We start from the raw sequence: 9,914 nt of genomic DNA, 5'->3' as shown, positions 1-9,914 counted from the left end.
GGGAGATTGTACGACTGCACGGTGTTCCCATATCCATTATCTCGGACAGAGATAGTAGATTCACTTCGAGGTTTTGGCAGTCGCTACAAAGTTCCCTAGGAACTAGGCTGGACATGAGTACAGCCTACCATCCACAGACCGACGGACAAAGTGAGAGGACTATCCAAACTTTGGAAGATATGTTGCGAGCCTGTGTGATCGACTTTGGGAAAGCGTGGGATACTTATTTACCCCTTGTCGAATTTTCCTACAGCAACAGTTATCACACGAGCATAAAGGCTGCTCCATTCGAGGCCCTCTATGGCCGAAAGTGCAGATCCCCTCTGTGCTGGGCTGAGGTGGGTGACACCCAGTTAGCTAAAGGACGAGTTCCTGAAAGCACTCTCACGGGTCCGGAGATCATTCGGGAAACGACAGAGAAGATCGTTCATATTCGTGAACGATTGAAATCCTCTAGAGACCGACAGAAAAGCTACGCAGATAAACGAAGGAAACCGTTGGAATTCCAGGTGGGAGACCGTGTTCTATTGAAGGTCTCACCCTGGAAGGGCTTAATACGCTTCGGAAAGCGTGAAAAGCTAAATCCGAGATACATAGGGCCTTTCAAGATTCTCGCTAGAATCGGCCCTGTAGCTTACAAACGTAACTTACCTCATGAACTCAGTAACGTACATTCTACTTTCCACGTCTCGAACTTGAAAAAGTGTCTGTCCGACGAGACTCTTGTAATCCTACTCGACGAGATCGAGATCAACGAGAGCCTCAACTTCATGGAAGAACCTCTAGAGATCATGGACCGGGCGGTCAAGCAAACGAAACAAAGCCGTATCCCGATAGTGAAGGTTCGCTGGAACGCCAAGCGAGGACCTAAATTCACTTGGGAGCGAAAGGATCAGATCAAACTGAAATATCCTCATCTTTTTAGTTAGTTTTGTATCTACTTATTTGCATAAACTCTAATTTCGGGACGAAATTCCTTCTAACGGGGGGTTGATGTGACAACCCGAAATTTCTATCTTGTACAACCATTCACTTCAATAGAAGTCAAAATTGTTTCTGCTAACTTTTAAGCTGTTTGGAGTCAGTTTGAGTGTTCTAAAGCCTAGTACTTCAAGAGATAACTGGAGAGAGGATACTTTAGGGTAAAGTGTGCAACATTTAAGTTCTAAAACTCCAAGAGTTTGGAGTTTACAGCCCAAATAGTGTTAGGGCCATAAACCCTAAGGACTATATAAGTGACACTTAGTCATTTTTAGCTCTTTTTCACAGTTTCAAGTCTAGAAACCATTTCTCTCTCAAGTATCATCCAAAGTTTCTTCAAGATCTTCAAGAAAGTAAGTGTTTCCTTCCTTGTTTAGTTGATCTCTTCCTTAATCTAGTGATCTTACATGATTTCATCCATGAAATCATTCCATTTGTTTAGATCTTCAAGCATTCTTCATTTCACCAAGAACACCAAGAACACACACTAGTGTTCTTGGGCCCTGAACACCCTTTCAATCTCCTTTATTGTAAGTATTCTTACCCTAGTGTGTTATAAGGCTTGTTTAACTTCTTATTCAACTAGAAAACACCAAGAATCACAAGTCCATAAGGTGTTTACGGCCAAGACATGTTCTTGAGCCGTAAACCCTAATAGATGGGGCAAAGTGAGCCCTAGTCCCTTCCTTAGCATTGAATACTAGTCTAGATGACTTCCTTGAAGTGTTTAGGACCTTAAACATCAAAAGATCAAGAAATCATAGAGTTTACAGCCGTAAACTCATAAGGAATGGTCCATGGGCCGTAAACTCTAAAAAGGGGTGCAATGGTGCCACAATCACTTCCTAAGGCTTGGACTTGATCATAGTATGCTTAACCTTGACTTGTAAGACCTTAAAACACCAAATGGTAGAAGTTACCATGGGTTTACGACCGTAAACCCATTAGGACCGTAAACCCTAAACCGTAAACTCATGAAGAGTTTACCCTTGGACCGTAAACTCAAAAGCAAAGCTCTACAACCCCTAGATGCTATCCTTGGTACTTATAACACTTGAATGAAAGTGTTTTCCATGTTCTAGGGTGTCTTAACTTGATTAATTAGTTATTAAATGACTAATTTGATACAGATATGTGTCATTATATGTTAAATAGGATCCGTGTGTGTGTTCAAGTCTTCACTTGACGCTTAGCATCCTATACCATCCGTTCATCCAAACAACTCACTACAGGTGAGTTTGTACCCATTAATCAACCTTTTAAATGATTTTAAATGCTTTTATCGGGGGGGGGGGGGGAATACAAGTTGAACTATTATAGTTATTATATCAATCACATGTGATTAATAACTATCAAACATATGGATTTTCTTACTTTTCAAACTGTGTTATCAAACAAACTACTTCAAACTGTTTTGCAAACTCTTTTACATGATAAATACTTTCTATTCAAACTCTTTTAAACTTATACTTTGTCAAATTTGTATCTATATAGATATAGTTATATAAGTAGGATTGAAAGGAGTTAGGACTGATAGCTCGCCTTGCTTCCTGTTCCTTGTTTGGTTGTGGACTTAAGGTATCGGTTATTTGTCCGAAGGCCGTTTGAATCCTAGTTATATATTGTGTATATGTATATAGATGTAAAAGTTACTTCTTTCATTTCAATACCTTTGGGTAGCAAAGGTATACAAGCATGTTCATACATACAAACAACATTACTAGTAAACTATAATAGGTATAGTTTAGGAAGTTTCTAATACTATTACTAGAACAATGAAACATACAATGAATCAGTTCATACATGAGTCAACACATACTATAACGAGAAACAAACGATAACATACAGAAAGAGAACACACAATTATGAGAAACAGAGAGAACGTACATACATACTAGACAGAGAGAGAACATACAATACAGCTAGTACATACAATACATATACAAGAACATTACAACAGTTATGTGAGCCATGTAACGGGGCATGGCATCACCTGTCATGGCTCATTTTGTATCCAGAGTCTCCTAGAAGGAGAGTGTTGAATATGTGTATAGATGTATACTGGATTGACTATCCTACACCTTGCTGCTCGCTACAGTGGGACTTGCAAGTCTACGGGTGCCAAATGTCATTTCTTCCGACGTCTTTCATCGTCGTGTTTTTATTCGGTAGTATGGTACAGGCATATCACATGTTACTTTAAATAACAATTGGTTTAAGGTAATTAGTACAGCAGTAGTTACTTAATACAACACTACAGTACTTTATTTATTTCCCCATTGCATTCACTTTGTGATCTTCACACAATGAACGGTAATGTAAAAGCTATATTTTTGGTTAATGATAGTCATATTTGGGAAAATACACACTTTTACAATAAACAAACACACATTTCATTTGATGCCTTGGTAGAAGGTTACGTTTAGTAGAAAATATAGGATTTTCTAGGAGATACAAACATATACAAACATTTACAAACATATACAAACATTTACAAACATTTACAAACTTATACATCAAGTACATACAAACACTTTCATACAAACAATGACACTAAATTACTTATGAACTCACCAGCTTTAATGTTGTTAAACTGTTTCAAAATAACTTCTATTCTCAGGTCATTAGTAGACAGGTACCGATGCCAGGCTTTTGAGAAGATGGAGTTCGTTCAAGACTCATCTCATATTTTGATTTACATTTTTGGTGTCGTATAACTTTACAGAACACACTTGTATGAAATTATATTATTAATGCAATGGATGATGTTGTTGCTTGTTTAGTACTATGTATTGTTGTGATACTGTACATGACGTCCTCCACCCCTGCACGATTCCGCCGTTCCGGTTTTGGGGTGTGACAGAATGTCTCAATCAGCGTGGTCTTGATAGACCTAAACGTCTCCGGTATCTCAGCTCGAATGGCTGCGGCCACCTCCTCGTGAATCATCCTACGGATCTCCTCATCACTAGTACCACTGGTACTACTGCCTCCTGGGTTGTGGTGCGTCCCCACCATGATACCTCTGAAACATGACATAAAATAATCAGAGACTCGACCGAGATTACTCACACTCGATCAACCGTTCCTACTTGTTCCTTAGTACCCTAAGGATTCTTACCTGGGATGTTTACCGATCCGGTGCTTTCAGTAGTACGGGCCCAATACTACCTTCGACACCGTATCCGTATCTATCCCAAGTCTTCCTCCTAGGATCCCAATTTGCAAGTACTCTATACCCTCTGAATTCAACCTACTCTCAAGCAGACTTCTCACAAGCTACTCTCTGCTACCTATATGCACTCCAAGCAACTCACAACAGCATAAACTCCTAGGCTAAGGCATCACATATCAGGCCACCCTAGTCCTAAGATATGATTTACCTAGCCTACACTAGCATGCATAGCACATCACATAATATCTCATAACACACAATGTAAGGGTATTTTGGGAAATCACCGTTCGAGCGCTGACTGATTGTACACACTGCTCCTTTTTTATTTTCTCAAAATCTTTTACTCTTTTTAGAAAAATTGTTTCTTTTATGAAAGATTTTTCTCAAATCCTCATTTTGAGTTCAGATACGCCCGAAAGTGCATCCGAATCCCTCAAACCAAGGCTCTGATACCAACTTCTAACAACGTAAATTTTAGAACAATTTTCATTTTCCAAACTCAATAAAACTCATATAATATTCTCAAAATCTCATGTGTATCAAATATCATCACAATAAAACATATCCCAGAATCTCAAAAACATAATCTTCTGCCAGTGTGTACAAATCATGCCGACGCCTTCCCGCGATCCTCGGTAGTACCTGAAACACATATCACATAACACGGTAAGCATAATTGCTTAGTGAGTTCCCCAAAATACCTCATTCACGTATTAGCCTCTCGCGACTATAACATCGCAAGACCTTCCGGTCAATGTGTCTCAGTGGGACCTTCCGGTCCCACAGCTCTGGTAGACCTTCCGGCCCTACCATGCCTTGCCTTCTGGCCCCAACTCTGTTTTCCTTCCGGCCGAATTCATTCAGCATATACATATCACAATAAAATATCTCACATAAGTCACATAACTCATACAATACATAAGACCTTCCGGTCACACATAGTTACCATTCTAGGTAAAGTATAGTGAGAAGACTCACCTCGTATGATGTCTAGTAAACTCTCGTGCTCGATATCCCCTACCTAGCCTCCGCCTATCAAAATGATCATATCTCTAATCAATACTTTCCTCATGTTCTCATCTCTAAAGAATGGGTAGAAGACCATTCTACCCTTCCATGGCCTTTCATGAATCAGTTTGACCAAACCTCCAAGGTCAACTGATGTCAACTCCAGTCAACGGTCCAACTTTGACCCGACTCGTCGAGTGCACTGGGGTGACTCAACGAGTCCATGCGTGTCCTCTGAATCCTTATAAGGCCTCACTCGACTCGTCGAGTTAACCTTTCACTCGACGGGTTACCACTGATCACGAATAGCGGGGCAACCCGATCTGACTCGTCGAGTCCTATTATGGACTCGGCGAGTTTCCTCATTGGCAATAATCATTTTACCTTATGAGTTCAGATCTGTTTCTCTAACTTATAGATCTGGCCTTCTAGCACCCAAAAGTCACGTAAAGGTTCAATCTTTATGTCCATGCACCACACATCAAGCTCTATTTGAAGAAATAGCCCTTAAAATGACAACCTAGACTCAAAACTCCAATGGACTGCATAAAGCTGGATGATTGGGACTCTCTGGACCTCTCAAGGTCCAGATCTAATGTCATATGCCACAATGGAACTCCCCATGCTCCATAATCTCAACAAAAAAGGGGGTAAAGAAACCCTAGATTCATGATATCTACTATATACACGAAAATAGGCATGGATTCTTACCTAAAACAGAAGCCTTTGATGAAATAGAAGAAGTTCTGAGCCCCCTCTAAGCAGCCTAGCTTGAATCTCCCTTCCTTCCTTGCAAGAATGCACTATGGTGGTGAAATTAGCTCCTTCCCTCACTCTCAATGCTCTCTGGTTTGATAGGGTCTCTCAAGTGTGTGTGTGGCCGCCAATGAAGGCCATAAGGTCCCTTAAATAGGACACAAGCCCAAAGATTTAGGGTTTCTGTCCACAGCGCGGACTCGTCGAGTCGACTCACCGGCTCGTCGAGTCCATTCATTAATCCGAGTCATCAGTCGCGATCCTACTCGACGAGTTTAGGCGTTAACTCGTCGAGTCCCTCTTCTTAACTAAAAAATAAATACTTAAATTATGATACCTGGAAATCCGGATGTTATAGAAACATTTCTTGTCCCCAACACTGTTCTCTTTACACTGATTCATTAACTCCAAAATATATTCCAAACACGAAGAGGAGTAGAGGTGCTTATCAGGAAAAAAGAAGCAAACTCTATGGAAATTAACATCAGGTCTCTCTCGTATTTGGAATGCCATACACCAACCATCCTTTCGTATTCTCCCAAGCTTCATCTTGTCAAAATCTTTCGGAGCTTCCTTAAGGAACACCGTTGGCTTCTTTCGGAGTACTGCTTCAATATCTACATCCATCTTACCAACTTCTTGGATGTACGAGACCAGCATCCTTTTGAGATGCGCCATGATTGGTTCGGATTTCTTTTCATCCTTTAGCAAAAGATGCAGCAGAGAAATCCATTCATAAGGGTTCAGGCATGGTAAATCTGCGAAATTAAAATCGAACACCGAACTTGCAGCTCCACGTGTCATCTTGAAACGAGCATTTACAAAGCTTTCGGTTTCAATGGGGCCAAAAACCTTCACATCCGTTATTTTCTTTGAGCTCCAGGTTTCGTATTGTGGATTCACATGTTTTAGATAAAACGAGAAGAGCATCTGATCAACACCACTATTAAAGAGAGAAGCATTCGCAATTTTGTCAAAACAGCGAAACTGAAAGGCCTTTGGAGTATTTTGCAGATCAATTTGCGAATCAGAAGAGTTCTCTAAATCAAATGATCTAATAGGTTCTAACCAATAAAGGTTTGTATTGTCGATGACTTCATTCAGAATTCGTTCCATAGACCAGAGAGGAAAAATAGTTTTCTGAGCTTTCAAAGTTTCCTCAGCTTCACGAGCTTCCTTCTCTCGTGCTTCAGCATCCCTGGCAACTCGCAAGTTTTCATCAAGTTCAGCATCACGAGATTTACGCTTAAGCTTCGCATTTTCATCCTCTTCCTCTTCCTCATCATCATCATCATCTATCACCTTTTCTTTTCCTCTTGATTTTGATCCTGAAGCTTCATTACCCTTCAGATCATTTGACTTTGGCTTCCCTTCATGTTCATCACCACCACCAGTTGTTTTCACAACACCAGAAGTTCTTGCTGGTTCTACCCTTGTTTTGGAATATAAGATTCTGAAACACCCTGAATTCTATCAAGCAAGGAAAAGATGGTCTTCAATTTGTATGCAAGATGCCGACGAACAGAAATTGTGAGAAGAGAATCAAGAGTCTCAATAAGATTATGCAAGTCAGCATTCACATCAGCAACACAACTCTTAAGTACAACTTTCTCAGATTTGAGATCATCAATCTGCTTATTTGCATAGGATAACTTCACAGACATAACCTTCATCTTTTTTCCTCTTTGAGTGCAAGTTAATCCATGAGTTTGTTCTCTGTGGCCAGATCTTCCCGAAGCTTTTCAATTTTAGAGGAGATGGATGTTTGGAACTTCGTATTGTCAGCCTGGATTTCAATATGAACTTTTGGAAGAGCTGCTTTCTCTGTTTGGAGTGTAGAACTAAGCCCAACGATTGCTTTGTTCGCAGCTGTTGTGTTTGACTCAAAAGAAGTTTTGAAATCACCCATGAAAGTGGTAACATCAGAGAGTAGTTTTTGGACTTTTTCGGTCGTTTCCTTGAAAGTTTTCGTTGAATCCTCCATAGCTTTGTTTGATTTTGCAAGGTACGCAACATGCTCTTTCGTCAAACTCTCAAGCAAGGCCTTGTGAGTTTCAAGAGCGTGTTCTGAGCTGGAAGAGGATTTGGATGATTCAATTAAAGAGTCCAGCTTTTCTTGAAGAAGCTTGAACTGATGTTTGGTCATAGGAACATCATCATCGTCACTTTCTTGTTGAACAGTGAAGGGGCTGTAGCGAAAATCATCAACAGTGACCCTACTCGACGAGTCAAAAGGCCCCAAAAAACTGTATCTGGATCAGTTGTTCATAGAGGAGAGATCGGTGGAGAAAACAGACCAACAGTGACCCTAGAAGCACCTGCCCCTATGTAACGCCTGTTCCATGTATCATTTAATTCTCTAAGTTTTTTTTTGGGTTTTGTGCTTGGACTCAACGAGTTGGGGGTTCCAACTCGTTGAGTAGAGATCATTTATGAGACGCATGATTTAGACCCTACTCGACGAGTCAAAAGGCCCCGACTCGACGAGTAGGCGCTGTAAAGGAAAACCCTAATTTTTAGGGGTTTGTACCCTATTTAAAGAACTTATGGATCATTTGTAGCCTCTTTCATCGTTCTTACAATCCAGAGAGAAACCCTAGCCGCATTTTGGTGCTACTTTGAGTGTGTGTGAGACTTAGAGAGTGGAACTTGTGCTTTCTAGAAGGAAACTTGGAGGTAGAATAGATTGGAGTGAGGGGAAGGCTTTGAATCTGACATCTACTTGTTGTTAGCATCCATTTAGAGGTAAAAAGTTGCTACCTTGACATCTATTTGCTTAGATCTCATCTTATGGAAGAATATGGTCACTTTTGGTGCAAAAAGGGTGTCATACTTGGATTTGGACCTGTCATAAGGATATGGTTGCAGATCTGGACACCTCTAGGTCTTCAATGACATAAAGTTGTCCATTTTATCCAGCTTAGGCCCTTTCCCTGCAGAAAAACCTTATAGGAACCTTAGTTTTAGTGTTTTAGCCTTGTGAGGCCTTGCATGCACGTAAAGTTTGCAACTTTACGTGGTAACTACACTATAAAGGGTTGGATTCGTAGTTTGGATCCGTGGATCCCACTAGAAAGGACTGAACACAAAAAGGGCTGAAGGGACTCGACGAGTTGCTTAGCCAACTCGACGAGTCGGGTAGGGTTTACCTGTTTTCGGGAATATGAGTGGTTTCGGTGAGGGATTGGGGTTTTTGGTCTGCATGACTTTTCTGTCTTCTGGACATTGAAGGAACTCGATGAGTTACTCAGGTGACTCGGCGAGTTGAGTCGGGATTTCGGTTGTATGGACTCTGAAGGAACTCGACAAGTTGCTGGATGCACTCGACGACTTGAGGTCAACATGGACTGTTAACCTTGACTATTGAACTTGACTTTGACAAGGGTTGATCAGGGTTGACCTTGAGGGTATTTATGGTATTTTAGGATTGTGACAAGTTAATCACATGATGATTATAGGCAGTTGAATTGGAGCTGTGTGTTGGGATTTATCTGATCTTATCTTGTCATTTCAACATTCACGAGAGGTGAGTCTCCTCACCATACCAATGGGTCGAAGGCACCAAGGCTGACCCATTTTGTGATATGTGGCACACTCGTTTTTGTAGAGATACGTGGTATGATAGTCAGTTACGCTAAGTGTTATGCTAGTTGTATATGTGATACTTGCAGGGAATACCATGGGAGGAGCCCATGGAACTTGGATGTAAGACCATGTGGGGGAGCACATGGATTTTAAAGTAAAGACCATGGGAGGAGCCCATGACACTTGGATGTAAGACCATGTGGGGGAGCCCATGGCTTTCCAGCTAAAGAGCATGGGGGAGCCCATGACACTTAGGTGTAAGACTATGCGGGGGAGCCCATGACATCCTGGACTAAGACCTTGGGAGGAGCCCACGACGTCCTTATATGTTTGTATGCATGGATTATGTGGTTTATGTAGCTTTTATAGCTAATATGATTATGTGATTATGTGGATTGTGTAGGGTACG

The sequence above is a fragment of the Lactuca virosa genome, chromosome 5 (genome assembly GCF_052849685.1).
Source record: "Lactuca virosa cultivar CGN04683 chromosome 5, Lactuca_virosa_CGN04683_v6, whole genome shotgun sequence".
In the NCBI taxonomy this organism is placed as follows: domain Eukaryota; kingdom Viridiplantae; phylum Streptophyta; class Magnoliopsida; order Asterales; family Asteraceae; genus Lactuca; species Lactuca virosa.
The sequence above is the reverse complement of the archived record's forward strand: the minus strand, read 5'-3'. Positions refer to the sequence as shown.